Here is a 12,254-nt window from a genome sequence, read left to right on the forward strand (position 1 = left end):
GACTTTGTCACAGATCTGCCCAGCTCGCAGGGCAAAACAGCAGTACTCGTGGTCGTGGACATGTTCACCAAGATGGCCCACTTCATTCCGTGCGCGAAGGTGGCCACAGCGGAACAGACCGCCAAGCTGTTCATAGACCACATGTTCAAGGTGCACGGTCTACCACGGTCTATCCTGTCCAACCGGGGGCGCCAGTTCATCTCGAACTTCTGGCAGAAGCTGATGGGCATCCTGAACGTCAAGATCAACCTAGCGTCGGCAAGACACCCGCAGACCAACGGACAAGCGGAGAGGGTCAACGCCATCATGCAGCAGTACCTGAGATGCTACGCGAATCAGCAGCCTTCGACATGGGTGGACTACCTACCGCTGGCCGAGTTCGCCTACAACAACACGAAGCACGTGTCCACGGGGGTGACACTGTTCTTCGTCAACAATGGGCAGCATCCCAGAACCTTCCCGGGATTAGAGAGAGTGGGGGAAGGGGAGCCACAGGGAGCAGAGGCCTTGGCAACGGAGTTACAAGAGGTCCACGAGCAACTCCGAAGGCAGTTAGAACTAGCGAAACACGCCTACAAGATGCAGGCAGACAGACACAGAAGGGTTGGGGAAGACATACAGGTGGGAGACTGGGTCTGGTTGGCAGCCCAGGCAGTACCGACCAGATCGTTAGCTAAGAAGAAGCTCGGACACAAGCAGATAGGCCCTTACCAAGTCGAGGCACAGCAGATCAATCCAGTGGCCTTCCGGTTGACACTCCCGGAGGGATCCAGAATGCACCCGGTCTTTCATAGATCAGTGCTCACGCCCTACAAGGCACCTCACAGATTTCAGGCGCCAGAGACAGCACCAGGCCCGCTCAGGGAAGCGCCCACGAAGGGGGGGTCGCCGAGGGTGGAGCCACTCAACGAGGCCACAGAGATTTTAGACTCGAGATGGGGGGAGGAAGGGATTGAATATCTCCTTGCCAAGGAAGACACCCCAGCCAGCGCCAACAGGTGGGTACCGGACTATGCAGTGGAGGAGCAATTACTCAAAGACGAATTCCATGCACTTTTCCCGCACAGACCCATGCCGGCAGATTATTTCGATGAATATCTTTTCACACCCACACTCTCAGCCAGCACGTTCCAGGGTTTCTCTTCAGCTGAGGAGACGGCGCCGGAGACTAGCTCCCCGGAGGGATCCCTCTCAGGGTTTGGCACAGGCGGTTCTTATTGGTGGGAAGATCAACCTGAGGTGGGGTGGCGCAGAGAACTGCCGAGCGGGCCCTCGCACGCAGCGTCACCCCAGGCGACAGGGAGAGAGGGGGTCATGGTCGCGTTGGGGGAGGATCCAGGGTTTGAACACACCTCCAGAGAGATGGGAGCTGAGGAGATCGACGTCGACGAGCCCATTGAGGACTGTCCGGATCTAACCGGCTGGCTGCACACCACGGGGGAAGAACTGTATCCTGCACTCACCCCCACAACACTGGAGCACCCAGAACCCACACCAGAAGAGGGGGAAGGGGGCCTTCGAGGGGGGGATGGATGTCAGGGGCTCAGGAGCAGAGGCACAGGAGGGGGAGGAAATGGAGAGCGAGGGAGAGGAATCCGAGGGGAGCGTAGGAGATGACAGTGGCCCGAGGGATTCCATGAGCCTCTCCAGCGAATCGGAAGATTCACAGAAGGGGGCGCCAGTGGCCAGGGGTAGGGGTTTCCCAAGGGGAACGCCCCAGGAGCAAGGGGGCAGCAGGGACTCCCAGAGCAGTAGTTGGAAATCAGGACCAGCTTCCCCACCAGAGCAGAGTGGGGGGGAAGAGTCCCAAGTATCGGGGCCAGTGCATTCCCCACCAGGGAGAGAAGACGAGGCAGAGCTGACCACGCCTCCATCGGAGAGTCGGACAACGGAGGGGAGGTCAGATCCGGCCAGTATCACGGAAGAGGGAAGCAGTGACAGAAGTAGTGTAACGGTTAGGAGAAAGGTCACTGGGTTGGCGCGAGAGGCAAGTTCAAATGTACAGGAGCGCGGGACAGCAGAGAATGAGGATTGGGAACCGGGTCCTAAAGCCCGCCGGAGGCAGGGGGAGGAGCTAAGCGACTCAGCGTCGGAAGAGTCCAGAAAGGGCAATGCCCCAGCGGGCAGGAGGACCCAGAGGAGGAGAGAGCAGCGGAAAAGGTGGAGCAGGGCTAGGATCTTAAACTGGTGTCAGAGGGGAGGAGACTCAGACGGGACTTCGACGATCTAGGGTTTAAGACGTAGAGCTGCGCGCTGCGGCTTTGGAATGGAAACTGAACTTCAATAAAGACTTTTGTACATTACGACAGCCTAGCGTTGGTCCTCTGTGAGCTGGGACCTAGAGGCAGCTCTGACAGGTACGTTGAGCTGACGCAGCTTAGTGAAAATGGCCGGCATCTGCACAATGTGATAACGTACCGATTCCCCTGGGGACAGTCTCTTCTGAAACAGGGAGCGTATCACATGGATCTTGGCCCCAGCTGTTGTGCACTGGTGGACCCGCGTTAAAGCTTGCCAAATTCCGTGACAAGTCAACAAACCGTCAATATGAGGCAATTGCGAAGCCTCCATGGCCATTACAATACGGGACATGGCTTTCTGATCCTTTTTTGCTGCGCCAGCAGCCCTTTCCACTTCGGCCGTATTAGCCTCTGCAGCTGCCGGTACTGGATCGGCTTGGGGGCACTCCCAGAGCTGCTTGCCCATTAACCAGTAACAAATCTGGTGAGACCAGTCGTCCCAATTGTGGCCATTTAGCCTTTCAAAAGGCACGTTGAAAGATTCATGAGATTGCTGCTGCGCCATCTTCCTGGGGCTTTAAGCTTACTGACGCTTTCTGCCAGCCGGTGCTTCAAAGATGCTTCCTGCAGCAAGCTCCGCTTTCGCCAGCGAAATCACGACTGCCTCAGCTTCAGGCAGGATCTCAGAGCTGGACTTTGCTTCTCACACTCAGCACAAAAGCGTACAGCCAGAACCGCTTGGATTGCTGCCTGAGTCCGGCACGTTTCCTCTGCGCATAAATTCTTCCAGGCAGCAGCAGAGCGAGCAGCGAGTGCTTTCCGTGTGAGATAAAGGAAAAGTCCGCATGCTGTTTCTTCTATATAAACAGCCTTTATTTACATCAGTAGGTAAAATAACAAACAACTCCACCAGTGCCTGGACACATGCTGTGTCTCTCTCTCCCGGACAGAAGTGAAACTGTTTCACACAGACAAAGAACCTGCAGCTTCCCTTTACGTAGGAAGCTCCTCCCCAGATGTAGGACATTCAGGAGGTTAATCCTATTACCACCACACTCCACAAGGGCTGCCTTCAGATGTCTTCTAAAAGTCTGGTAGTTGTTTTTTTCTTTGACATCTGCTGGGAGGGGGTTCCACAGGGCAGGCGCCACTACCGAGAAGGCCACTATCGAAAAGGAAACTCCCATCTCCGTCTGAAAATCATCTGTAGCAACAATTATTCATAATTTGCACTCCAGAATAAACCCAGCTATATTTAGTATCCAGGCTTTTTCCTCCTCTTCACCAAGATGACACTTTCCCTACATTTCCCTCTTAACCAAATCTTAACCAACTCAGACAATACAATATGACTATTATAAGGATCGTCTAATAATCCAAATTAGTATTTCTCCAGCTTCTAGGCCCAGTTTCTATAAAGCCTTTGAAAAACTGTTGCAACAAATCTCAGCCAAGTCACAATGGAAAATTATGGTCTCTTATAATGTTGATCCAATCCTGCTTCCTCTTCTTTCTTCTTTTCCTAACCTTTGGACATTTTAATCCACTGGTGATGGGGAAGAAGGCATCTTAATTCCCGTTCCTCAAACGAGATCATAGCTTGCCTTGTTCACCGTTTCCGGAGTTGCTTTGCATTCTCTGCCTCTCATTCCCACACCAGCTCAGCCCAACCTCCTCTTTACCTGGGGCTCTTTCTGTCTCCTCCTGCTCTTCCCTCGCCTGCTCAACACAACCTTCTGCCTCTCCCACCGACTCCACTCCAATGACTCCCAGCTTATGACCCACACATTCCCCTCCGTCTCTTTTTCTGGGTCTTCAATGCCAAGGCGCTGCAGAAGCTTCTTTGGAGTGGATGCATCTGGTTCCCAATAAATTACGCAGAGGCAAAGTTCATTGGCAAAAGAAGGTTTCTCAGCTTTTTCAAGGGATCCTTATTAAACTTGGGAATGTCTGCATGAGATCCCATCTCTACAGCTGATGAGAGAGAAGGTGGGCTGGAGCCTGAAAGGCGAAAGCATTGGCCTCGAACGCAGGTCTCAGGAACGCTTTCCCCCATGGAGACCTGGGACCCCTTCTCCTTCTGAAGGGACCTCCGAGGAGGAAGCCAGGGCAGATCAGTCCCTGGACCGTGGAGGCGATTCCAAGTGCTCTACATTTCCTAAAGTCCACAATAATCTCTTTTGTTTTCTTTCAGCTAAGGAGGAAGTTGTTTTTCCTGCACCCCTCCCCCAACTGCTCAACATCCTTCCTATAGGCCGCCTCCCCCTCTCCAGCCGTGATTAAACCAACCACCGTTGTATCATCTGCAAACTTATTGATCTTATTACTGGGGTATTTGGGGGCACAGTCAGCTGTATAGAGCGTATATAAAAGTGGGCTCAACACGCACCCCTGTGGCACCCCCATATTCATGAGATCCACAGAGACGTGAGAATCCATCCTGACCCGTTGGGAACGGTTTGATAGAAAATTTAATATCCACCTGCACTAACACGGTGGAAGTCCCAGGTCTAATAGTTTAGGCACCAATCTATGTGGAAGAATAGTATTAAATGCAGAACTAAAGTCTACAAATAAAAATCTTGCATAGTTCCCTTTCTTCTCCAAATGATTCAAGACAGCATGTAAAGCCATTGCCACAGCATCCTCCATGGATCTCTTTGCCTTTTACACAAACTGGTAAGGGTCAAGTCCTACTGGCAGACAAGATATGATACAGTTCCTCGCCAGTTTTTCGAAACATTTCATTATAATGGGTGTCAATGCCACAGGGCGAAAATCATTCAGACTGTCTATCTTTGGGTTTTTTGGCAGGGGTATAATGTTTCCAGATTTCAGACAGGGTGGAACGGCGGCTTGGGCCAGAGTCTGGTTAAAAATCTTCATAAAGATGCCTGCCAGTTGGTCCGAACAATCTCTTAGCACCCTGCCAGCCACCCCATCCGGGCCCATAGCCTTCCTCGTGTTTACCGCCTTTCATATTCGCCTCGCTTCTCCCTCTTCCACCCTGACAGCATTTCCTGTAGGTAGTGAGGCCAATAGCTCTGACATCCCTGTTGGAGCCACTGTTGGTGTCACCTCAAATTGGGCAAAGAAGGTCTTCAACTCTCCCACCAAGGAAGCCGTACTCTCTACCACTGATGTATTTCTCGATTTAGAACCAGTCAGATGTTGAACTCCCTGCCACATTTGTCTAGTATCATGTTTTCTCAGATGGTCCTCAATTTTTCCTCTGTACTCCGCTTTTGCCTTCCTGATACCCCTCTTCAAGTTCGCTCTTTCTATACCATACGGTCCCCGGTCCCCAGTTCTAAAAGCAGAGTTTCTGGCCTTCAAGAATCTCCTAACCTCTCCCGTCATCCAGGGCTTCCTATTCGGATACAACTTAACATATCTTTCCCTGGTGCATTTCCTGTGCCGAATCTAAGACCGTTGATGTAGAAGTTTCTAGATCTTGCTGGTCGAACATATTCCAATCGGTCTCCTGGAAACAGTCCTGCAACTGCTGAGAGGCTCCCTCAGGCCACACCGTAACCATCCGTGTTTGTAGCTGGCCTTGTTTCCTGAGGGGTGTGTACACTGGTGTCAGAAGCAGGGACACATGATCTGAGCCACCGAGGTGCGCCTCATATTCCCGTCCAATGTTCGTATACACCTTGTCAAGAGTACTTTCTCCCCTTATTGCACACTCAATGTGCTGATGGGATTTAGGGAGTGCTGCCCTCACATCTGTGTGAGTGAAGTCCCTCACTATAATCCGCACTGCCTCCGGGGATCTGCTCAATTTAGCATTGATGTTTTCATGCATACTACTCATGGCCCTGCAGGCATTTGCAGAAGGTGCTAGAGAAGAAAGCTGCAGAGATAGTGCGCACCCTGGAAATGATCCCTTTCAGCTTCTGCCTTCTGGAAGAAGGTACAGGGATATAAAGACTAGGACTAGCCACCTGAGAAACAGTTTCTATCCAAATGCGATTTTGGTTTTAAATACAGTGTAAGGTAGTCTCTATGGGAGTATATTGTATTTAATTATGGGGTATCAGAGTTTTGGGGGGCTAACCAGCCTGGGATAGCAGGCTTGTTGGTTTTTGAATGTCTGATGTACATTTTTTCAATTTCGTTGTTCTGTATGGGACAATGACAATAAAGAATATTGTATTGTATCGAGACTCATCTGGAAAGTGCTATATCATGTTCCTTTCCCCACTTGCCAGGAGCCTGAGCTCCATTTGTGGTTCCTCCTTCCACACCCCAATGTTCCTCCAAGGTGTTATGGCTGAAATCTGGGTGCGAGGCTGCTCTGCCACCCAGCTCATCGGACTAAGTCCGTGGGTCCCTGCAGAGGAAAATGAGCTCAGCCGGAGACAGGAGCAAACTGCAGAAGATCCAAGTTTATTGCGCAACAGGTTCAAGGCGAGATTGAACAGTGAGAAAGGGGTGACATGAGTTTTTGAAACTCCCTCCATGTCCCAGAATACAGTGCAAAACACATCATGAATACATCACAGAAAGGTGGGGTTACACAGATCAGCACTTCAGGAAGGTGGGGGTTACACAGATCAGCACTTCAGGAAGGTGGGGGGGTTACACAGATTAACATATGGAGGAGGGAGGGGGGAATATGCAGAGCTGGAGATATGCACAGATAAACACTTCCTGGGGATGAGAAAACAATGGTCCCAAATATGCATAGTCTGCCACCTGACATTGTCTGGAGGAAAGGCTGATCAGAGCAATTTGAAAGGATTAGGGTCTTGACACCTTGCTTGAGGGATTATGCTGGACAGGGGAGGTGTGATGGAGTCCTAGAGTAATTGAGCAAACTGGCACGCTGATTTTCTATGAATTTTATAGATTTTAGTCCCTTTTGACATTGACAATTGGAAATAAATTGATATATTGTAGCGAAGAAGAAGGTGAAGAAGACATGCCCCCCCCTTCCGTAACAGTCCCCCATTCGGAGATAGATTTGCATTAAAGTTCTGTAAGAACTTGCAGATCTTTTCTCCGCACCCTAAATCTCGGTGAAGGTAGGGGTGCCGTGTGAGTGGGAATAGGCCCTAATGGAAAAGGAGGTGGGTTGAGCAGGGCAATAAAGGAGGGAGCAACACGGACCAATACAATGTATGTTTATGTTATATAGATATGCACTAAATAATAACTTTGTATCTATCGTACTAGATGTGTGGGTTTGTGCAAACCTGAAGGGGACTTGCAAATCATGCCTCTTAAGGCCATTTGCAAGTATAGTAGTGCAGATAGCTGGATATAGGATATCGCATAAAAGGACACCTGTTGTATTTTGTTCAATAGTGGTCTATGCTTTACATTTAGCAGGAAGGTCCACTACTGACTGGAAAAAAAATGCAGTTTGCTTTGTCCCCCGCCATTTTTGTGTTCTCAGGTGTCAAGGTAGCTTTTCTGTGGTTTCACAGTAGTGGCAATCCCTGGTGAATCCACTTAGGGCTTTCATATTAACCATGTTGCCTGGCACTCACCACAGCTGCCACAGGTTTGGACACGTCCTGAGGGAAATGTCCTTGCCTTGGCTTCCTATGGGGTTTTATTATTGGTCTTGCAGTCATGGGAAGTTGCTCACTTGCACTTTAAGGACCAAAAGCTACTTGCAGCCTGGATACACTTGCCCAATTCAAACTGAGTCCAATTTGAATTTATCTTTCCCCATGGTTCTCAACTCTTCAAACCAATCTGTTAAAAGAAAACCATTCTTAAAAGGGCACTTGTCGAAATAAGTCAATAAGGGATCATTCCTGCTAAACCAAAGCATATCCACCTTCATGTATCTTAGAAGCTTCTCCTTGGTAAAGTGGGTTTTAGCACATTTTTTAAAATGGGTAGGGAAGTTGGCAGAGTGCCAGGTGAGTGCCAGGTGAAACAACGAAATATGGTTATAAATTTATCTAAGTCTAAACATTGGACTACATAATAGCCTGATCTGTTAAAAGGTATAAAATGTATGAGGATCCTCCACTGGGGTGTAAGGAATAAGACATTAGACATAAAACACTTACACACAAAAATAGCCACAAAATAGCCCCCCCATTTGTGGAAAGGACACACTGTCAGACACATTTCAACATTCCTACGTAATAGCACATAATACAAAACAAACTAATTAAATATCAGTTGCATATCTTGAGACAATTGGGATATTTTATGTATCTTGAGGTTCAAAAGTCAGAAAATGTCATTGTAATTCAACTCCACCCCCCTTTGTCAGCCCCACTCCCCCGGCAGTCTATATCCTTTGAAAGAGATAGCTGTGGCCACTTTGAAAACTTTGGTGTCTTCTGTTGTGGTGGCGAAGCTTTTCATTGGATCTGTAGTAACACACTTGTAGAAGTGATAACCTGTAAGGGCAGGGTGGACTTAAAAGACACAGTTAAAATAATAATAAAACACACACACAAACACACACACACAATGACCTATGAGGAACCAAAATAAATAAATGCTAAGACACAGAATTTTAAGAAATCTGAAGTAACAATGAAAATAAAAGAGTGTTTCTTGATGTGACAAGATCGGCTAGAATGTTAATAGCAAAATACTGGGAAATGACTTAATGGCAATTTAAGTTGTGGAAGTACCTTGAACCAGCCAAAATGACAGAATTAATAAGAAATGCTCAGGCAAAAGGTAAACAAACACCATTCCACAAACAATGTTTGGTTGTGCTTCGATTAACTTCATAGACATCATGGAAAAACGGATTAAATAAGTGAAAACAGATTATTTGTAACTCTAAAAGTGTCAAAGCCACAAAGAGATAGAAGTCACTAATATAGTAGGGATTCAGACTTGTTTCATAGAACAGAAAGAAAGTTGCTGTGGGAGGAAAAAGGGACAAACAGTTTGTTATTGGGGTTCACATATCCTGTTAAAATGCACACAAACAAAGTCTGTGATTTAAATCCCATTGAGGGGTGGAATGCTTTGATATTTACCTGTGAAAAGAATTTGGCATGTTAAGATTTCAAACTTGAGACACATTAAGGGTGATTTCTCTCAATGGTTCCAAGTTTTACATAAACCTCCTCCCCCCCCCACAGTTCCCCCTCCTTCCTCTCTCTCTCTCTTTTCTTTTCCTATCCTTTTTTTTTGCTGATCTAGTCTCTGTGCATGTGCAGAGTTCATGTCTCAGCAAACCTTTTATACTATTGAAAATGTTGAATCTTTTGGCTAAATTACCATTTGAATAAAGGGAATGAAGGGTATAGATTTAAAACAAAACAATAAACTCCGCAATTCAAGCATTTACCAAGGCAATAAGTTTTCTAAGGGATCATGTTTCATGCAGCCCAAGCAGCAAGGGAGTGCTTCCTTTATTTACAGGAAAGGGCTATCATTTTGTGTGATTTCCCTCTGGTCATTCGCGGAACAATGCCACGCCCTTATATATGGGAAAAAATGACCAGAGAGTCAGAATTCATAAGATTTTTTAACATTCTCAGTCATTTCAGCCTTACCATTTGCAGGCAAAATTTTCCTGCCCTTTATTTACAGGATGGTTAAGGCTACTCAATTATATGTCAAGGCCCATTCTACTTGATTATATGAATTTGTATGTGCTTAAACTTTGTGTAGACTTTTAAGTCTGATTTTTTTGTAAATAATAGACAAAATGATAAGCACTGTAATCACTCAAATGCCTGATATCACCAGTTCTGCTTCAAAACATCAAGGATTTTACCTCTCACCTTTAAAAAAAACAAAAACACAAAGAGTAAAGTTGGGCTGAATTTCAACTGATCACATGCTTGCAGACACATGGCCCTCCACACAGCCACAAATTGGGAGAGCTAAAAGGGACCTTGGGTCATCTAGTCCAACCCTAAATACAGTGTTCATAGCAAGATTTCAAAGCAAGATTTGCACTACCAAAAGGACATATACATTTAAGTACAGATTTTCAACTGGGAAAGGAAACATCTATGCTCCTATCATGTACTAAGGAAGAGGAAAAGAAAAGTAGCCAACTTTACACAGAACCGTTTTAGCAGATCTTGAGATAGTTTGAGTGAGTTTGCTTCCTTCAAATTCCTAGAGAAATTATCTTTAAAGGAAGATTGAAGTGAACATTTTTCCTAAGAGGGAGAGGATCTCTTATAAAGCATAGTTAAAACAGCCATAGATTTGATTTAAAAGGAATAAAAAAGTGACAGTTTTTCCTGAATTTGCAGAGGAATAGCCTAATCTATGCCCCCCCTTGTAGTTTCCTTTAAAGGAAGCTTACTTGGGAGTAAATTTACCTGGCACAGAAGTAAGAAGGAGAAGGAAAAAACCTGAAAGAGGCAGAATGAAACAAGGGGGCATTTTCTAAGAAAAGAGGCCAGGAAGTCTTATAGAGACTGGTATCAGGACTGGACTCTATAGATAGACTATCAAAGCTGTTGTCTACCAAAGCTTCTACCTTTTATGTGCTTCATGAAATAAATACACTGCATTTTAGCTTGAGAGAGCAGTTGTGCTCAACTACGCTTTTGCAGCAGAAACATCTAGTTCACATTAGAAACATTCACATTCCAAAATAGACTGTAGACTCACAATCTGAAAAGTTGCGGCAAAGCAAGAGGTGGGGTAAACATTTGCACCCTTCATTCTCATTTGGTCTTATTTAAGACTGATAAGGTCCAGCATGGCTTCCTTAGATTTAAAATTTTGAAGCAAGCTTGCAGTTTAAACTATGCGCGCTTAAGAAAGGCAGTCTGTCAGAGACAGAAGGAACAGACAACACACATAACAGACAACATGTAAACACACATATTCTCATATATGTATTAACACACAACACACATAACAGACAACATGTAAACATATATACTCTCATCCTTTAGTTGGTTATTGCAAGGAGTTGGGCTGCTTCCTTTAGCTTCATTAAGTGAAATTAGTAGGAAGGTCCCACATGGTTTTAAGAGCCTCCTTGCCTCTTCAAACACCACCAGTTAACCAAACTGGCAGGGCTCACAATGCTTAGTTGACTGGGTTTTTCCTCCATCAAATATTTCTTTAAGTGGTTCAAGCGCTCTTCATTAAACGAACCCTGTCGGCCAACGCAATTCGGGCTTGGCGGAGGCGGTGCTGGCGGGCCAGATTTCAGAGCAGAGGTCCTCTAATTTTGTTTCGATAATAATTTGTGGCCAGGAATCGTCTTCCAATACGTGATGACAAATTGAAGAGGAGAGTCAGGGTCCTTCTGAGACCGGGATGGCTTTCTAGAAGCCTTCCTCCCAGAGTGAGCCCGCTCGTGTTTGGAAGCCTGGGTACCCATTTTATGTCTTACGCGCGTCTAGACAGAAAGGAGGGAAGAGAAGGGGGTCGGTAAGGATTGGTATATCTAGGAGATTGGTATAATTAATACAGGGATTTATAGTAAAGAGGGGTCTTTCGTCGCTTGGCAACTTCCTTAGAGAGTTTTTTAAAGAGCTCTAGCTATCCGGTTCCTTATATTTCCTTCCTATTTCCTTAGTCAATAACCTGGGGTCCTTTTCCACTCTGCCGATCCCGCCCAATTCCTCATGGGCTATCCCTCCTGGTAACCTCCTACCTATCGTCAATCTCAGGAAAAGGGGCCCTACTGAACGCCCGCGCTATGCGGTGCCAGATCAGGTGATCCCTGGATAGAGTTTCGAACCGAAAATCCCCCTTGCTTTTGGAAGCGGGCTCACGCACGATACACGTGTTACGTGGCACCGACCAGTTCGGCTGGGATTGGATAGAAAGCAAGACCACTTCCTGCCCCCTCGGTGAGGACGCTCGGGAAGTTCGGAAAAAGAACTCCAACCCCTTGCTTTCAACTGGGATACCCGTTGCGGAGAGTCGGCTATCTTTCAAGTCGGGTCTCTCCGTCTTACTTTCGGGCTCCCAATTGGTGCGGCTGGCTGGAGAAATATAAAGAGATAGAGCTCAGAACCCCCCTTTTGGGTCGAGCAGCAGTCCACGGTCTCTCTCACCAATTGGACCAAGAGACAGGCGAGAAGGAGCGATAGAGAG

At 46.9% G+C, this 12,254-nt stretch overlaps 1 protein-coding gene and 2 long non-coding RNA genes across 3 annotated transcripts in view; 2 read left to right on the forward strand and 1 right to left on the reverse strand.

Annotated features, from left to right (window-relative positions):
* The window catches only part of LOC310837446 (uncharacterized protein), a 76,728-nt gene that overhangs the window by 34,199 nt on the left and 30,275 nt on the right, over positions 1-12,254 (forward strand). The window lies entirely within an intron of this gene.
* Positions 2,352-12,254, forward strand: part of LOC310838155 — an 86,972-nt gene continuing 77,069 nt past the window's right edge. The window contains exon 1 of the long non-coding RNA XR_014560737.1: positions 2,352-4,146. This is a non-coding gene — a long non-coding RNA (uncharacterized lncRNA). The remainder of the gene's footprint in view (positions 4,147-12,254) is intronic.
* LOC310838222 lies at positions 4,419-6,478 on the reverse strand. Its single transcript, XR_014560822.1, has 2 exons — positions 6,301-6,478; positions 4,419-4,488 (listed from the first exon to the last, which is right to left on the reverse strand). It is a non-coding gene; the product is annotated as an uncharacterized lncRNA (long non-coding RNA).

The sequence above is a fragment of the Podarcis gaigeae genome (genome assembly GCF_964106915.1).
Source record: "Podarcis gaigeae genome assembly, chromosome: 2".
NCBI lineage: Eukaryota > Metazoa > Chordata > Lepidosauria > Squamata > Lacertidae > Podarcis > Podarcis gaigeae.